The sequence below is a fragment of the Mauremys reevesii genome, linkage group 2, assembly GCF_016161935.1.
Source record: "Mauremys reevesii isolate NIE-2019 linkage group 2, ASM1616193v1, whole genome shotgun sequence".
NCBI classification, from domain to species: domain Eukaryota; kingdom Metazoa; phylum Chordata; order Testudines; family Geoemydidae; genus Mauremys; species Mauremys reevesii.
In genome coordinates this window covers 115,185,211-115,205,125 of record NC_052624.1, presented here as the reverse complement: position 1 = coordinate 115,205,125, position 19,915 = coordinate 115,185,211, and the positions used below count along the sequence as shown (strand labels likewise).

The 19,915-nt window shown below is 45.4% G+C and overlaps 2 long non-coding RNA genes across 2 annotated transcripts in view; one reads left to right on the top strand and one right to left on the bottom strand.

The window, feature by feature from the left end:
• Positions 1 to 9,011, top strand: part of LOC120399521 — a 28,927-nt gene extending 19,916 nt beyond the window's left edge. The window contains exon 2 of the long non-coding RNA XR_005595208.1: positions 8,471 to 9,011. This is a non-coding gene — a long non-coding RNA (uncharacterized LOC120399521). The remainder of the gene's footprint in view (positions 1 to 8,470) is intronic.
• Positions 9,012 to 15,891: 6,880 nt separating this feature from the next.
• Positions 15,892 to 17,963, bottom strand: LOC120399520. Its single transcript, XR_005595207.1, has 3 exons — positions 17,882 to 17,963; positions 17,176 to 17,312; positions 15,892 to 16,286 (listed from the first exon to the last, which is right to left on the bottom strand). It is a non-coding gene; the product is annotated as an uncharacterized LOC120399520 (long non-coding RNA).
• Positions 17,964 to 19,915: the final 1,952 nt, after the last annotated feature.

Genomic DNA, 19,915 nt, shown 5'->3' with positions numbered 1-19,915 from the left:
TTCAACTCCAGTCATCACCACTATACTGGTTAAACTTACAAAGATGGGACCGGAAGATCACCATGAGGCATTGTTGGTTACACTTCGATGGGTAGCAACAGTAGGACAATAGCCACCTGAACAATGAGCCATTCCACTGACCCCATACTTGATGGGGCTGGTCCAGGCTGCCTACGGGGGGGCCACACCCAGTTGCTGAACAAGACTGTGCTTGAGTCAAAGCCACGATGTTGGATTATTTAGATATCATAGATGAAACATGTTTCCAGGGAGAAAGATACACAGCAGGGGCCCGGCCAACTCAAGAACACTGCTGGCACTGGCTTCAACTGAGATGTAAACTGGGGTGCAGGTTGCTGAGAAAATTGTAATAGAACAATTTACTCAGATACTCCTGGCTGGGAGCATTGATGTATCAGCCTGAGACATTGTCTGAAGCCTTAAACTTTGTGGACAATTACATGACTGCGACAGACCTCCTTCCAAGATGGTTGGGGGAGGGGTAGTTATATGGCGTCAAGGAAACCAGCATGCTTGGAAGCATATGCTACATGAAGAGTCTGGCCTAACTGGAGCCATGTCTCTGACTCAATATTGCTGATGGTCAGAGGTCACAGAATGCTGACCCAACCTGGAACAGAAACCCAGAGAATATTCAGACCTATAGAAAGGGCCTTTTCTGGGGCCAGACTTTCCATGGGTGATGATCAGGCCACAACCCCCACTTTGGAAAACTGTTTTGCATATGGACAATGGGGTCACCTCCTCTGCGACTGCCCTTTTTATGGAATATGACTAAGGCCAAGCCTGGATGGACATCATAAGGGTCCTGAAAATGAAGCCTGGCTAAAATGGTGGTCCCTATACAAATTAATCAGGGTGGAAGTAGCAGGACTAGTTGACTCTGAATGCAGCCAGACATTGGTTATAGAGCAGCTGATAGGTTCTAGGGTTAGTTTCTCCTGAAGTATCTTCCTTCAGTGTGCGCATAGATACATATAACTGTACTCCACTAGGGAAGTCCTGTTGGTGTGGGGGGGGGGGAACATATGTGAAATCTCTTCATGGGGCTAGTTTCCACCCTGGCGTACCCAATAATCCTGGGCAGAGACCGAACCTATTTTAGGAAAGCCATAAAGGAGTGGGACAATCACCCACCTGCAGGGACTACAACAATCTCAGAGGCCCAAGAATCCTTGAGACCAAAAGAACTGATGGAGTCAGGTGAAGCAGAGGACCCTAGAGAAGGGACTTCCCACCAGGAGAGGGACTCTCTCCTTACCATGAAGAACAATGAGACCACACACCTCTTAGACATGGAGCTCCTAGCAAGATATGTTGATTTGTAGGTGAACAAAGGAATGACCAGATGCTAAGATGGGCTTATGACCAGCTAGCAATGGCCAATGGCAAAGTGATTTACTCTCAGCTGCTAAAACAATGGTTCCACTTTGAGCTTAGGAGGGCAGCTCTAACACCTGGAATGGGACCACTGAACCAAAGAGGTGGGGGTAGCTACTCATGCCAAAAAAATATTGAAGGAAAGTGTTATTATTTGCTCATTTGGTACCATGCACAGGACAATTGGTGTGTAAGAAGACCCTCAAGTGGGTGGTGACCAGGTTCTACTGACCAAGTATACATAAGGAAGTCAAGGACTACTGCATGTTCTTCTCTGAGTGTCAATGGGCTGGCCTCAAGAAGATCCCAAAAGCTCCCCTAGTTCTGTTTCCTACAGTAGGGGTATGCTTTAAAAGAATAGGAAGGGACCTAATGGGACTCCTGGAGAAAAGTGCAGCAGGGTATCAACATATCCTGATGGTCTTAGACCCTGCAACTAGGTATCCCAAGTCCATCCCCCTTCACTTTATGAATATGGCAATCATCACATCTGTGCTTACAAAGTGTTTTGCTCAGGTGGGGATCTGACCAATCAGGGGACTAATTTTACATCATGTCCATTATGATCTAGTAAAGCTTAAGACACTTAAAACATTGACTTACCACCCCCAAACAGACAGATTAGCTGAGCAGTTCAGATGCTGAAAGAAATGCTGAACTTTTTAGTATCAGACCCTTGTCACGGGGACAAGTTACTCTTGTAACCACTGTTATTTATCATCAGAAAGGTTCCGCAAGCACCCACAGGATTCTCCCCATTCAAGCAATGCAGGAGTCAGTCTGTGGGATTTTAGACCTCCTATGGGAGCATGGAAGCAGCAAGGAACAAAGGAGACAAATGTGGTCCATTATGTACTCCAGTTGTGGGAGAAGCTTAAGGCTTTAGGGACCTTTGCAAGGGAAAACTTATCAAAGGCCCAGCAAAACCAAGAAAGGGCCTATAATAAAAGTGTCCATTTACAAGAATTTAGATGTGTTTGACTGGATGCTATTATTGCTGTTGAGTTTGAAGTTGAAATTGGCCTGGTGGCAATGGCCATTTGAGGTAGTGAAACAAATGGGGCTGGTTGACTACGAAATTTGGCTGCCAGAGAAGAGAAAGGAAACACAATTGTACCACATTAGCCTTTATGGGGTTAAAGGCTTAGAAAGACCAAGAGACACTCCTCATAACACCCTCTCTGCCCGTACCTGAAGTAGACCTTCAGCATGCAAGACTCTTGAGTCGTACTGATGGAAGAAGACCTTAGAACGGAACAGAGGGTCCAAAACGCAGCAGCTACTAGGATCTTTTTCCATGGTCTTTTAGACCTGGCCAGTATGGCCTACCATCACACAGCCAAAGAACTGAGACAGTAGGTCCATGAGAACACACAACCATTCCCTCAAAAGATGTGGGGGACTGTCTGAGAAGAGCTATGAGACCTGGCGGTCATGGAAGAATCTCACAGTGAGAGGAAGAATCGCATTGTGCTGGTGCTGAAACCAGACAGGACAACTTGTTTCTGTGTTGATTTCAGAAAGGTAAATTCAATACAGAAGTTTGACACCTACCCCATGCCCAGTGCGGATGAATTACTAGAAATGCTGGAAGCTGATAAGTTTATCTTCAGCCTAGAGCTAATGAAAGGGTATTGGCAGGTCCTGCTGACCTCCAAATCTCATGAAAAAACTGCTTTCTCCACCCCACTCAGTCTGTAGATATTTTGAACTATGCTGTTCGGCTTCCATGGGGCAGTGGGTACATTCCAATGACTCATGGATCAGTTGGTTAGATCACATGGACAATGTGTGGCAGCATATATAAATGACATTATTTACAGCCACACCTGAAATCACCACACAAGCCATGTTACTGCCATCCAAAGGCTCTCAAGAAAATCGGACTTACTGAAAACCTGTGTTCCCTGTAAGCTGCGCGCTTGGGTGGCTGCCCAGGAGAGATTCAAGTGCTGCACAATTGATTAGCAGAGGCATGCACATCCAGCCGGCACCATGTGTTCAGGCGCCCCTCCCCCCGCTGCTTTGCAGCCATGTTGCTCCTGCAGCTGCTCCCAGGATCCTCCTGCTGGCTATGCAGAGCGGGGGAGGGAGGGGAAGGAGGGTGCTGATGTCAGGGTGCCCCCCTGCCACTCCCCCAGCCCCTGTACCCCATCTCCACAGAGCAGGGTAGAGGGGACAAGGCTCATCAGGACTCCCAGCAGCTCTGAGGTCAACAAGCCTTTGGGTGAGTGCCTTAAAGAGACAGCTCACGGTCTCTCAGAGACTTCCCCAGCAGCCAGCACACACAATCTCTGTCTCTGTCTGTCTGTCTCTCACACACACATGCGTGTGCACACACACACATACACACTCTCCCCCTCCCCCATGCCCATGTACCCCATTTCCACAGAGTGGGGGAGGGGAGTCATGGTTCAGGAGGAGGAGCGCTTTCAGTGAATGCCTTAAAGAGAGAATGGGCATCTCTCAGAAACTTCCCCAGCAGCCAGCACACACTGTCTCTGTCTCTGTCTCTGTCTCTCTCTCACACACACACAGTGTGTTATTTTAGTTTTTTGACTGGTCTATGCATTTCATAATTTTTATTCCTCTCTTACGCTTAAATTTAATTCTTTGAGTAGTGAGTTTTAAAGTGCCTAACTTGTCCTGGATGGAGTAATTATCCCTATGGTAACTTTTTAAAAATATATATTATATCTAGGTTTTTTGTTTCTACTCGTGGTGCACATCCACACATTACATTGGTGCACATAACAAAACATATTCTGCACATGGGTGAAAAAATTAGAGGGGACATTGCTGCAAACCCTGCCAAATGTAAGATGATGAGACAAGAAGTCACACATCTCGGTTATACTGTGGGAAGGGGAAAATCGTGGCCACTGATTGGCAAAGTGCAGGCCTTAGCAAGCTGCCCCATTCTGCCAACAACAACAACAACAACAGGTACAATACTTCTTGGGCCTGGCAGGCAATTATAGACGTTTCATACTAGACTTTGCCATGATTATGGCGTCCTTCACAGACCACAGGAAGGATGCCAGTTCTAAAAATACCATTTTGTCGGAAGCCTGCAACAAGGCATTGAGGACACTAAAAGATCATCTGTGTCAGGAGCTGGTACTTTTTCACCCAGATTTTTTGAAAAAGTTCATTCTGCAAATAGATGCCTCCAATGTAGGACTTGGAACAGTCCTTTCACAGGAGTTTGATGGAGAAGAAAACCCAGTTCTCTATATAAGCAGAACACTCTTCCCCTTGGGAGATGACTTATCTGGTCACCGAAAAGGAGGCCTTGGCTGTGACATGGGCTGTAAATGCCCTAAGATTCCATTTGTTGGGGAACATCTTCTTTCTGGTAATGGACCATGCCCCTCTTTGCTTCTTGAATGCTATGAAGGATGCCAACCCAGGCATTATGCAGTGGTACCTATCCTTATAATCATATAGCTTTCAGGTACTTCATTGAGCTGGGAAGGCTCCTCGAAACATGGATTTGTTTTCCCAGAGGGTGAGGAACTTGGTGCTGATAACAGTACCCTGGGTCCTGTTTTGAGGGGCAGAGTATGTGATGGAGTGTACAAGCCTCACACTAAAAAGGAAGGGGTTAAAGAGCTGCTCTGGGCCCAGGCCTCCCCACCCCACTGCACCTGCAAAGACTGTAAAGGCTGGAAGAGGAGCTCAAAAAGGGGAGCCTAGTAGCTCAATGGCAGGCAGACAGTGGAGGTGAGCTGACCTACACTCTGAGCTCCTGGGAAGGAGCGCCACATTAGCTTGTGCTGCCTGAGGCCTGGCTATAGTGACCTGACCAAGACTCCAAAGAAAGGACCTGTGACTCTCTGAAGGTCAGAGACTTTATCTGTGTGTTTCAGTTATTTACTTTACCCTGTGGGAAGAGAGGGACTGGTAGGAAGTGACCAAGGGAGGCAGTCGCATAGCACCACAGAGTGCAGGACTTAGCTGCCTACCATTGGGCCCTGGATTGTGGCCTGGTGGAGAGATCAGCCTGGGTTCCTTTGCCAACCCCTAAAGAGGGACGACTATAGAGGTGTATATCTGACGTGTGGAACATAGCTGGGGGGAGAAGACCCTGAAAATAAAAGGTTCTGGGTATGAGATCTTGACCCACGGGGATAGCCTTGAGGACACCTGCTTAATCCTGAAGTCTCCCCCATTGTTGAATTCTTTATACATACCCCAAAAGGGACATACTTGAATAGGTGACCTGGCCAGATGGCAGAGTCATTGGAAGGACAGACCAATGTCCATGCTAGGTGGAGTGATGGTAAGAAAGGGGGACTTCCAGGAGGAAGACAACCTGTCATACCCCTGCCTGAACACTAGGTGGCAGGCGTATGGCACCCCCTCTACAGTCTCCCATATATTTTGCTACTTCTCCCAGAGAAGGTTAATTTGGAGTGAGTAGTCCCTTATATTTTGTACGATTGCCAAAGCCTTTGGTTACATGGGATGGGAATGATCTGAGATGCTCTTTTGGATTCTTCTTTGCATATTGAAAGCATTTTGGTTCAGGAGAGTATCCTGAATGCTGTCTAGGCCAGCTGTGTGGGATATAGCCGGTATAAACCCCTTTGGGGGCAGCAAGAGGCTCTTTTCCACTATAGGAGCAATTAAAGACCCGGTGAAATGATAAATGAAAGGGATCTGTCCCTTTACCATGTGCCTAGTACCTCTTTATTAATTGGTAGAGGGTTTGTGAGGGTGGGGGAATTCTTTACTCCCTCATATGGCTTGATAAATGGTTATAACACAGAAGCCTGGGCCTAAAGCCCCCAACTGCCATGGCATGATCTCAGTGGCTTTGACAGACAACCACTGAAACTGCAGCACTGCAGGAAAGCTACTATGTGTGAAGGCTGTTTTGCTATCTCCAGCTGACTGAGAATAGTGAGCTGCCTCTCTTCATGGGGAGAGAAAGGAAAAGGCTATTGCTCCTCAGCCAGCTGCTGAACTAACTGCCTTGCAACCCTTCCGCTTTGCAAAATAATAATAATATATAAAGTGCTACAGCAGAATACAGACAACACATAGGCTGGCCTAGAAGGGACAGGAGAGTTCTCCCCCATGGCCAGAAGGGGATGGGAATGAGACAACAGAAGAAGGGAAAGTAAAAATAGGAAGAGAGAAGTGGAAGAAACAAGGAAAGGGCAGAATAAAGGGAGCAAGGACAAAAAATAACACAGCACATGGGAGAATTAAGTGGAATGGGGGACAAGAAATAACTGGGGAACTGGAATTGGCATTAATACTTACTGAGAATTATAGCAAGTAGAAGCCAAAAAGACCTATTAGTAGAGCTGGCAGAAAAATGCCAATTATTTTTCATGGAAATTTTCAGAAAGGGGGAAAAAATCAAGGAAAATATTTTACAAATTTCAATAAAAACTTGAAACCAAAATGTTTTGTTTCCAAAAAATGTTGCTGTAAAAATGTTCTGTTTCTAGTTTTTTAAAGATAAAATGGAAAATTTTTGAATAAAATGAAAACTTTTTTGAAAAAAGCCATTTTTCCCTTGAAAAGAAGTTTTAGCAATTTTTTTTTGACAAGCACCATCTATTAGATCATCTAATTCTATCTCCTGCCGGAGTGGGATCATTCCTAATGGACATTTTCTAGTGCTTTATCCAATCTACTGTTAAATGTCCCAATCAATCAGGTTTCCATTAGTTTACATGCCCAGACCAAGAGATGTTTTCCCTGCTATCATTTTGGGGTTTTTTTGGTTAATTTCACCTAGTTATTTGTATTATACCCTCTTGTGCCATCCTAATTAATTCCTCTTGTGTGCCATGTTAGTGTTTATACCTTTTTAATATTTGTAGCCTGTAATCATGTCCCTCTTCTGTTGTCACTTAGCCAAGCCACCTTTCTTGCTGACTCAATCCCTTCTATTTATTCTTGCAGTTTTTCCTCAGAATTTAATCCAATTTGTCATCATTTTTCTGGCAATTAGGTGCTGATGATTCAGGGTACTCAGCGATCGATTTCTCGGGGATCGATATATCGTGTCTCATCTAGACGTGATATATCGATCCCCGAAAGTGCTCCCGTCGACTCCGGAACTCCACCAGCATGAACGGCGGTAGTGGAGTCGACAGGGGGAGCCGCGGACGTCGATCCTGCGCCGTGAGGACGAGAGGTAAATCGATCTAAGATACTTCGACTTCAGCTACGCTATTCATGTAGCTGAAGTTGCGTATCTTAGATCGATTCCCCCCCCCCCAGTGTAGACCAGCCCTTGAATACATTTGGCCAAATTCAGCCTTGATATAAATGGGTGTAACTCTAGTGAAGTCAGAGTGAGGGGGTACTGTTGTGGGCAGAACCCCTGGGCAAAGGGCACTGGAGTCTCGGAAGGACACGGGGCCAGTGGCAGGTGAGACACTGGCCTGCAGAGGGTGCTCTGGGCTGGAAGAGCTAATTCCCAGGACGACCAGCAGGAGGCGCCGCACCACAGGGTCATAGTGGACCACAAGCTAAATATGAGTCAACAGTGTAACACTGTTGCAAAAAAATGAACATAATTCTGGGATGTATTAACAGGAGTGTTGTAAGCAAGACACGAGAAGTAATTCTTCCGCTCTGACAAGGCCTCAGCTGGAGTATTGTGGACAGTTCTGGGTGCCACATTTCAGGAAGGATGTGGACAAATTGGAGAGAGTCCAGAAAAGAGCAACAAAAATGATTGCACACAGGCAAGCAGCCTAGTGACCCAGTCTGAAGCTGCACATGTGCAGGAGATGCACCCTTGCATCCTCAGTTACCCTCAGGAGTGAGATATCAGGTTGGATCACCCCTGCCTGTGTAAAACGGTGCCAATATTCAGATTAGTGTCCCTTGGTGCTTGTAATGATGCCTTTCTGAAACCACCCAGACCCTTTTGTCCCATCTTGCCCCCCATCCCCCACCCCCCCAGGCCAAATTCACTGTGTTTAGGGCTCTCACTGTGCTGGGTGCTTGCCAAGGGAAAGTGAGAAAGAGGTGTATGTAACTTCTATGATTCAAGGTTGTGAGTGCACTCTGTGTATTATTTATTTTGCTTCTGCAGATGTGCCCTTGAGGGCCAGCTCCTACACAACAGCGGAGTGCTTCCATCAGATAAGGAGGTGAATGAGGAGGAGTAAGGAGGACATGTTTAGAGACGTGCTGCAATTCTCTGATGCTGCAGATAGCGAGCACAGAGCGTGGAGAGAGACAATTAATGAAAAACAGAATAGATAGCCAGTAGAGGAGATGGAGCAGGAGTGGATGATAAAACTGGTGGAGGACCAAGCAGAGATGCTGAGCTCCCTGACTGCGCTGCAGTTGGAACACATGCATGCTTGACTCCCTCTACAGCCCATACACAACTGCGTTCCAGGCCCTCCCCAAACTCCTCCCTTCCCCCCTCTCCCCATGTTCCTCACATATTCCCAGTCCATTGCAGTACCACTTGCACTCCACCCTTAGGAATATGTTTCATAACGACAGCTGGACTTACACACAGCTGTGAGAGCCTCATTTGAGAGAGTGCTCCTCAGTGTCATGTCCCTTGTACGAAATGGAAATCTGTGTATTACCATTTAATAAAAATTTAGTCTTAGAAATTATTTGTGTCCTACACATGGTTGTTGTTGCTAAAATCCATACACAATGGCAATGGGCACATTTGCAGACTACAATTAACGCTCAGGCAGCAATCATTACCAGGGTCATTCAAGGTGACAAGTAAACAATGCTTGGCTGAATGCATGACAGAAAAACACACTACTGGGGCTTATTGTCAAAATACTGCTTCAAAGCCTCCTTGATTCAAATAGCTCCCCACTGAACCCCTCTAATAGTCCTGGTATATGGCTGCTCAAAAACAGCAGCCAGGCAATCCACCTCAGTACTTCACCCCTGGGGAGACTCTTCCCCCTTAGCTTCACAAATGTTATGCAGAGCACAGCAGGCTGCTATGACCATGGGAATATTTTCCTCACTGAGGTGTAACCTGTCAAAAAGGCAGAACCAGCGACCCTTTAATCTGCCAAACACACATTCTATGGTCATTTTGCACCTGCTGAGCCTGTTGTTGAAGTGCTCATTGTTGCTGTCAAGGTTTCTTGTGTAAGGCTTCGTGAGCCATGGGAGTAAGGGATACGCTGGGTCTCCTAGGATCACTATGGGCATTTCCACATCCCGTATTGGAATCGTCTGGTCTGGAATGAAAGTCCCTGCTTGCAGCTTTCTATATAGGCCAGTGTTCCTGAAGATGCATGCATCAGGCACCTTCCCTGACCACCCCGTGTTGATGTCAGTGAAATGACACCGGTGATCCATCAGTGCCTGAAATACCATTGAGAAGTATCCCTTTCTGTGAGGTACTCCATCACAAGATGATCTGGGGCCAAAATTGGGATATGTGTGCACTCTATCACTCTGCTGCAGTTAGGGAATCCCATTGCCATCCACTATTTCCCACACATTGCCCAGAGTCATAGACCTTTATAGCAGGAAGCGATTAATGGTCCCGCACACTTGCATCACCACAACCCCCATGGTGGACTTTCCAACTCCAAACTGATTCCTGACTGACCAGTAGCAGTCTGGAGTTGCCAGCTTCCACACAGCAATTGCCATTCACTTTTCCACTGTGAGGGCAGCTCTCATTTTGATATCCTTGTGCGGCAGTGCAGGGGTGAGCTCTACACAAGGAAGGTGGCTTTGCACATCTGAAAGTTCTGCAGCTACTGCATATAATTCCATACCTGCATCACGATGTGATCTTACCACTCAATGCTTGTTTTGTGATCCCAGTATTAATAGTCCACCATGTGCAGCTGCTCCGTGAATGCCAACATCAATCTTGAATTGTTTCTTTCCATGGCATACAGCAAGGCAGGCACCACAGATTCATTTTCAGATTCACAGCTCATGAAATACTGCAGGATCAGCTGCATTGTGTTCATAACGCTCATCACAAGACTGGAAAGTGGTGCAGGATCCATGCTTTCAGGCAGAAATAGCGGGCACACAGTAAACAGGGGAAGCTGAAAAATGGCACAAAACATAATTGGAAGCTCATGGAATGAAGTACGGAGAAAACTGTGTCATGGGAAGGTGAGCATGCTCCTGTGCTGCACTGCAATCCATTCCCAGAGCTCATAGCGGCAGAAGGTGGCAAGTTGCACAGTGGGATAGTTATCCACTGTGTACTGCTCTCTCTGCTAGAGATGATAGAGCATCAACTGTGGACATGCTCTGCTGACAAAGGGAGCGTGGTGTGAACATGCATGAGAAATGTAATTACAGCAGTTTATGATCATCGACATAACTTAAGTCCACTTAACTCTGTAGTGTAGACATGGCCGTAGGTCAGGGTCAGCAATCTTTGGCACCTGGCCCATCAGGATAAAGCTGCTAGAGGGCTGGATTGGTTCGTTTATCTGGAGCATCTGCAGGCATGGATTCCCGGAGCTCCCACTAGTCACGGTTTGCCGTTCCCAGCCAATGGGAGCTGTGGGAAGTGGCGTGGACCAAGGGACTAGCCACTGTTTCCTGCAGCTCTCATTGGCCAGGAACGGCAAACCACGTCCAGTTGGAGCTGCGAGGCTCCGTGACTGGGGATGCTTCAGATAAACAAACCGGCCCAGCCTGCCAGTGGCTTTACCCTGATGGGCTGGGTGCCAAAGGTTGCCAACCCCTGACCTAGACAGACAGACACTTCTATTTTTGCTGTTATGACCAAATCCTTCATTTTTACATTAAATGAATCTATTTTCTTTTCAAATCTCTTCTAGTCTGCTCTGAGTTTAAGGCAACCGTAACTATGATATTATTTCAGTGACACTTTTTCTTTCTCTCAGGTTCATCTTCAAAGGCTTTATCCTTTCCAAAGCCAGCATGCTTTCCTCTCCCCTTTCTTTTTGCCTACTAAGCTAAGAAAGCGTCTGTCAGAGGCAGGGGCGGCTCCAGGCCCCAGCACGCCAAGCGTGTGCTTGGGGTGGCAAGCCACGGGGGGCGCTCTGCCGGCGCTGCGAGGGCGGCAGGCAGGCTGCCTCCGGTGGTTTGCCTGCGGAGGGTCTGCTGGTCCCGTGGCTTCGGAGGACCTCCCGCAGGCACACCTGCGGCAGGTCCGCCGAAGCCGCGGGACCAGCGGACCCTCTGCAGGCAAACCACTGGAGGCAGCCTGCCTGCCGTGCTTGGGGCAGCAAAATCCCTAGAGCCTCCCCTGGTCAGAGGGCTGTATGCATCTTGAAAGAAATATGTCTAGTCCACCTAGGAGCCTTTGAGAGTCCTCAGTTTTGAGGTGGATCCCGGTTCCAGTTAGCTTTGCACCATCCCTGATCTTAGAGGCCATCCAGGCATACAGTCCTCATAAAACATGTAAGTTTCTGATGCCCTCCAGAGGATTTCAGTAGCTGTGAGATATAGGCATCATGGAATTTGGCAGTTGCGAGAGTGTTCTAATTAAGTTTACTGCACTGGAGAATTCCTGGCCAGTGAACACAGTAATCTGGGAGATTTGGAACTAAAAATACTACTATTGTCTCTGGCCAGGATTTTGTGACACAATAGCTTGAGCTAGTAGTGTTGAGTCAAGAGGCTGGTGTAACAGGGTTTACACTAGAACTTAATATAGAAGAAAGCTATTGCTAAATGATCACATTTTAAAATTAAGGTAGTTTGCACTGCAGTTTGTCTCTAAGACAGAAAATTGATGTATTTTTACATTTTATGAACAAGAAATTCATGACACAGTATGTGAAACCAAGAAAAAAAAGTCTGAAATGAGACACATTCCTCTAGGGAAGACTTACTGTGCCTACATGGGTTAGTTCCGCTGTGTTAACTTTTAAGTGAGATTATTTTTAAACCTGGTATTCTAACCAATTTATAAGAAAATTTTAACCCTTTTCTTGCTAGGCATTTAGCATGTTGCATTAGGAATCTCTGATATCAAGAGGCACAAATTTGCTTATTTTGGAGTGTGGATGAGTTTTTTTAATAGCAATTGTTGGCACTATGATCAGTCACAGAAAATTATAAAATGTGACTGATGAATGGAATTTGTTTAAAAGGGGAGGCTTATTATAAGAATCTTAGATGCCTTTTTGGCTTCAGAGGTTTCAAGAACAGCATCATTAATTCAGGAAACAATTGTCCTACACTGAAGCCAGAAGATACTAGTTTAAGACCTGTAAGCTCGAGAGTTGGAGAGAAAATAGTTTTTCCAAGTATTTTGTACATGGGACAATTTTTTTTAGTTAAATATTTATTGGTGTCCTGGGTTTTAAAAACTTTGTTGGAAACACGACATTTCATGTAACAGCCTAAGTCAGGGGGACTCACCTCTTTGTATGTTTAATTACCTCTTTGTATATTTAAAACCTCATATTCTTACATTGCGTTGTGTTGCATAATTTAACTTTGTTCCTTGTATTATACCTTGTCAATGCATTATCTTTTTTTAATGTATTGAATTTTGTTCTGTGAGATTCACCTAATCTTTCCCATCATAAACTAAACCCTGCCAGTGGTCACTAAGTGTATCTGTGTAAGTATGCACCCTGGTTTTTTCCCTACTTGAGACTCTCTAATATATAATAAGTGACTAGGCTAACTTAATACAGCCTTTATTTCTATCAGCTAAAGGGATGCTACTATTTATTATTACTGTTAGCTCTATAACTGTATATGGCTCTTATCAGAATGTAAGATATTGCAAACTAAACAATAGTTAAATCATTCATTTCCTGAAGGATTTATAATCTGTAGCCACACTCTAAAGCAAATTGCATATTGCAATAAAAGAGAGGGCATAGTGGGATCCTTGAGTCTCACGTTGCCATTCTTTATAAGAAAATGGTGACTGTTGACTGTATTTGCAGGCAGGGCCGGCTCCAGACCCCAGCGCGGCAAGCACGCGCGTGGGGCGGCCCTTTCCCGGGGGGGACGGCAGGCTGGGCCGGCGGACCTGCCGCAGTCATGCCTGCGGGAGGTCCAGCGGAGCCCCGGGACGACCGGACCTGCCGCAGGCATGACTGCGGACGGTTCGCTGGTCCCGCGGCTCGGCTGGACCTCCCGCGGGCACGCCTGCGGCAGCTCAAGCAGAGCCGCCGGACCTGCGAACCGTCCGCAGCTGCGGGAGGTCCAGCCGAGCCGCGCGACCAGCGGACCCTCCGCAGTCAGGCCCGTGGGAGGTCCGCTGCTCCCGCGGCTCCGGGGCGCCTCCCGTGCATGACTGCTTGGGGCGGCCAAAAAGGTAGAGCCGCCCCTGTTTGCAGGTAATGCCTAATGCACAAAGTCACAATTCAGCATTCCATCCCTATTCAACAAACTACTTAACCATGTGCTTAACTGTAGGCCTGTGCTTAAGTCCCATTGACTTCAATAGGATTTTAAGTTCAAAACATGCTAAGTGCTTTGTTGAATTGGGGCCCAGATACAGACTCCAGAAGGTCACCAGTATAACTGAAAACTCCAGTGGGTCCTGTTCATGCCTTTCTTTCACTGGTGGAAACCCAGTCACAGGGCTTCTAGTGGCATGCAATCCCCGCTCCTCCTGGGGGACTACAGCAAGCAGGCACAGGATGAAAAGGCTTCTATGGTGTTACTCTCCCTTGCTGGAACCCTGACAAACAGAACTAGTTGAAGAATCTAAGGGTGAATGCCTCCAAAGGTGCCACTATCTTTGCTGACACAAGGGGTACAACTTGCACTCTGCCTCCAATCAAGCTTACTGACTTCACTGGAAACTCAGTGCCAATTCTGATAACTCTACTGAAGTCTTACTGCACAACAGAGATGAAATAGATGAGACATGGAAAAGGAGATTAAAGTGAATGGGTGTTTGTGAGACCCTTTAATAAGGCTGTATAATTACAGTAAATTTTTAAGGCAATCCATGGATTTGTGATGGGTAAACCATCTATTTATCATAATCTCACTGTCTCATTTTTCTTCCCCAGTTCATTTTCTTACTTTATTTACTTCATTGTGCATCTCATGATTATTATATACTGTCTTACTCAGTGCTTTAGAAATATTTAAACAGGTGTGCAAGGGTTCCTTCATTATCCTGCTCAGGAAGAAAACCTGGAAAGCTAAGGAGGAGCCCTACTGGTCAAGGATGGTGAAATAAGCTTGTCACGGGCTGGCCGGCCCTTTAAAAGGGGATTCAGGCTCAGCTTTGCCTGTGATGATCAGCTACCCTCCGAACTGATCCTAATCATCTGGGGATCAGGTGGCCCTGTGCAATGAGTGGACCCAGCTAAGGGAATGAGAAGGTTTGCTCAAAAGGCTCAGTTGGCAGAGGTGCTTCAGAAAGGAGTTCCTATCTTGGGAAGGGTCCTAGTAGGAGAGAGTAACGAAGACTCTGAAATGGGCCCGAGGGAAGGCTAACCCACAGATAGACAGCTTTGGGGGCTAAGTGAAGTTGAAGGTCGGGAGTAGGGGAAGGGACTTCAGGGAAGAAGCCCTGAGGGTCAGCATCTTGGTGGGAGCTGGGCCTCCAGTGCGAGAGCCTGGGGATGCAGTGCTGAAATGGCAAAGACCTCTGTAGAGCTCAGGAGGGGGTGAAGAGCCTGAGGAGAATTAAGCCTAAGAAGGGGATGTGGGAAAGGTCTAGAAGCAGGCTAAGGTAAGAAGTGCTTCTGTGAGGCAACCAAGGGCCTGAGTAGATGAACTTTGGCTGCTTTCTATGGGATCCCTGACGGGAACTCTTAGAAGAGGGTTTGAAATGGGTTCCCTTACTAGCCGCAGAGGAAGGTGGTGATGAGAAGACCCCTGACAAAAGAGGTAAGGACTTCTGAAAGCCTTGAGATAAGAGGGTGTAAAGACAATTGGGTCCAGAATCAGGGGCCAGAGACCTGATCTAAGGACACTGCACTTTCTGTTAGGGTATGGAAGGTGTGGGCCTGAACATGACTTGCTGGATGAGAAGAGGCAGACCACTGCAGGGCTAGAGTGGCAGGCAGTGAGGAGAGCCTGCCATGTCTATCCACAAGAGGTGCTCTAGCCATGAGTCCATGTTTCTGCACAATATATGCAACTAATATTGTTCAGTTTGAATAGTAGGACTAAAACTCTAGCTACCACCAGCCTCGGTTACAATCAGCAAGGTGACCCTGACACACACCCCAGCTCTGAGGGTTTTTTTCCAAAAAACTGTGTGCTCTGTAATGTCCAGCTATTGCCTGGACATTTCAGAGAAATAATAAGGTTTGTTTGTTCCTCTAAAGACACAAAAGCACATACAGCTTACAATTTAACTTGTGTAAATACACCCTTCCCTTTAAACACAGCAGAGTTGATTTGTAGTAAAAATAAAACATTTATTAACAGGACATAGGTTAAAAGATGCCAAGTAGAAGGACTAAAGTTAGAAAGGATTACAAGCAAATAGAAGTGAAAACACACCTAAAAGTCTAAAACTTAACCTAGCAAAGTACAGGCTTTGAGCTAGTTTCTTTCACCATTTTTCTTCTTCCCAGCCATGGCTGATGTTTCCCTCAGGACCGTTCACAGAAGTATAAAGAGCTGGCTTTCCTTGTCTTCCTAGGTGAAAGACTTTTGCCTAAGTGAGTTTCTCACCTATATTCAGTTTCCAGAGACTACATCAGTCCCCTTAGTTTAAGGACTCATCTTTGTCAGCTTGGAAGAGCTTGAGTTTTCTTGTCTGTCTAGTGATGAATGTCAAATATGTTTTCTGTCTTTCCTTATATCTTCCAAAGTTAAATTACTTTGTTTCAAGAGACAGGATGACCTCATGCTGTTGTTCCTTTCCTGTGAACTTCCTATCCCGTTGTTGATTTCTATGTAAATAGAGATTCCATTGTTTTGATTCCACTATGCTTCATTTGCATTGGAGACAGGTAAATAGTGGCCATCTGTCCTGTCTGGGAGGGAAATTGACCAGATTTTAAAGCATAATATCATTAAGTATCCATATTTCCTCATTTAGTGTTACTACATTTAACGGATATTAATCACCAGTGTGTCATTAGCTTTCAGAAAACATATCTCTATACACTTTTATAATACAGCAATATTGTATACAATCAGTTCATTAAATTGCTTATCGCCTGAGATTTAGTGACACCTCCCCTTCTTTATAGACCGGTAAACCTTTGAAGTGGATTCTTCTGAGGGCTAACCCTCAAAGGAAAGTTTATTCAAACCTTGAGGAAGGCAACATGGATGCTAGTGATGAAGGAAGCTCCATGCTTGTTCTTCCCCCACTTGTTAGTTTAATAGCTTTGTTTACCTGATATGTAAAAATGGACCTTCATTGTCATTGTCTTTGAAGATCAGGCTGGTCAGAGAATCAAATACACTTTCCTTTGTCTAAAGTAGATCTGTTTAACACATTTCAGTCATCTCTCCAGCATATATCCATAACTCTTAATACACACCATATATATATGTCATGCAAGAATATTAATGATCGGTGAGTTATTTTCAAATGATACCTCACAAGGTATATCTTGTACAAAGATTATTACAATAGTGTGTAGGGTGTGACTACAGGGGATGCTTAGGGTCACTGGTTCTGAAGTACAACAAGTAACTAACTTGAAACTGTTTGTTTTTAATGACTATCAGACAGCATTGTGAGTTATTCAGGGCAGGGATTATTCCTTCATGTTTGTGTGAGCAGCATCTAGTGCTGCTTTGGTGCTTCCAAGGTGTACAAATAAATAATAAATGACAAGAAATCATTCAGCTGTCCAAAATAATTATTGCTGTTCGGGAAAGGCTAGGTGAAAAAGTAAGCTTTGCATTTACCTTGGAAGTTGCGGAGGTTCGTGGTCATTCTCAGTTCCTGTTGGAGTCAGTGCCATAGCCATGAGCCAGCCAGCAGCTGAAAACTCTGGCTCCAGCATACGTGGAAGTCATGATTAGGATTGACAGATCCAGAATTTCTAACGAAGAGATATGTTGTGGGGAGTCAGATTATTTGTGAGGTGAGGTAGCCTCTTAGGTAGCATAGCCATAGCCCATGGAGGGCTTTGAAGAGAAAGGACAGAGGCCTGGATCCACAAAGAGACATAAGTACCATTGAGGTTCAGCATCAGGATGCCTAGTTTTTAGGTGTCTGAAAAAAATCACAGGAATAACACTACTATCCAGAGTGTCTGAGTGAAGTGCTTAGGCTCCTATGGGGTGCCTGGAGAGAGACGAGGCCTAAAAATGTCATCCACAAAAGTCAGCACACTAGGCCGGGAGCAGCCTAAATTTGCCAATAGGACAAGCCAACAAGAGGGGAGTGTCCAAAGCCCCACCATCTGACAGAGATAAGTGCCTAAGTCTGGGCTGCAGAGAGGAGCCTATCTCTCCTTGTGATCTCTTGGAACCAGGCAGAACCCCATCTCTTGGAATCAGACAGTTTAGATTCCCAAGTTGGGTTTTTTTAGGTACCTGCTTTACTCCACACAAAGTAGCTGGAGGAGTGCACATTATGCCTTTTTAGCCCAGTGGCTGGAGCACTCACCTGGAATGAAGGAGATCCAGGTTCAATTCCCCTCTCTGCCTGTTGGGGAGAAAAGAGGGGGGAGGCCCCTGTTCAAATCCTCTCTTTTCCCCCTGTGAAAGTAGAATGAATTATATTGTAAAAATAGAATGGATTAAAGAAATAAGGAATGTTGAAATATAGTTGTCAGGAAGAGAAACATTAAGGTATGAAACAATGGGTCCACTTAAGCTAATGGTGGGACATTAACAGGAGATCGGTAATAGTTAGTAAGGAAATAAGATATGCATATCTAGCCCAGGTAAACTGATCAGATTCTGCTCCCTTTTGTTATCTTGTTAAGTTCCCGCCCTTTTTATCTGTATAAATAAGATAATGTGAGTGCCATGCAAGGCCCAAACTATCTGGGTGTATTAGCAGAGCGCTTTGCTAATAAAACAGAGTGGTCTGACAAATTGTGAGTCCTGAGTCTGACTTTGACACCCCTCAGGTAGAGGGGGGAATTGAATCTGGATCTCCCACATCATAGCTGAATGGGCACTACCACCTCTTCTTCCTCTGGGAGCCAGGTTTTGAATGGAGCTCAAGCAGGAGGTAGGCCTCAGGACACCTAGAGGGAGAAAGCAGGGTGCGTGCCCAGATGCAGAAACATAAGTGCCTAGGGAACTTTTACGCGCTGCGTAAGTTTAGGCACATACAGGGTTAGGTGGCAGTTGAGCAGGGGTTTTGTGGATTGCAGTGGAACCTAAAACTGGGACATAGGTGCCTGAAACCCCAGATCTAGGTGCCTAGGTGCATTTGTGGATGTGGGCCAGAGACCTTCAGTCTGATTTGACGTTCGATAGAAGATAGTTAAGCGCAGGGAGAATGTACTCTTGGTGACCTGTGTTGCTTAGAAGGCAGGCTGACACCTTTTTGAGCTAACTGAAGTTTTTTAAGGGTTGGTGATCTCAACTAATAGTGCATTTGCATGAAAAGTGCCAACTCTATATTGCAATAACCAAACCTTGAAGTTATGAATATATGGGAGACCAGGGCCAAGTCAGAACCTGACAGGGTGGAGTATGGCCTCTTGGTATAAGACGGCATCACTGTCTGAGTTCCAAAGCATCCCAAAGCTGAAGACCATCTTGATGGCTTAAGAGAGCATGACCTCAGTAGGGGCAGCTATTTTTTCAAAGTGTTTCCCTACCACATAACACCCATCTTGCTAGGATTTAGTTTCACCCAGATGATCTTCATCCGGGTGCTGATCTTGGTCAGGCCCTGGAACAGCTGGGCAATGGAATTGATTTATAGTAACAAAAGGGTAGATACAGTTGGCTGTCTTTGACATTTGAGTCCATCCATATTGTCTCATGATTTCTCCCAGCAGCTTGAAGTAGATATAGAATAAGAGTGGGGAGAAGACTGAGCCTTGTAGGATTTAAAAGAGAAGTTGTATATCACTACCCCCTGGGATCAGCTATTAGTGCGTTTTTTTTTAATATGTATGATTAGAGCACTCTGGTAAAATAGTGTTTAAATCAAACAGCCATGACACAAAATCTATTTCACCACCATATCAAGGAGGAGGAAAAAAATGAATATTTTACTTGTTTGTCAAAATCAATTATTCACCCTCCAGGCAAGGGGCAAGCTGATTTTTCCAAAGCTAGATTCTACACTTTAAACTTCCCTTCCCAGTGGAGCTCCATTAATTACCACTGTGGGAAAATATAAAAACAGACACTAAAAACTCAAACCAGACATAAGAAAACATTTTAAAAAATAAGACTTTATGTTGTTGAACAATCAAGTTTGCCAACTCACATAGTCAAGCCTTTGGAAAAAAGGGGTGTCCTCCCTCTTCTTTGGACTGAGGCAAGGAGCTTAATTTATAAGGCCCTGAGGTTTCCCCTGGAGAATGTTCTTCTGCTGTTCTTAACACAATGATTCTAAGAGATGCTAGTTCCCCAAAATAAAAGAAAATGATGAGTTGATAATTTTGTCCATTGATATACTTTGGGCCACATGCCAGGTTTGAAGTAATCTAGTATGTGTAGGTTTTGCACA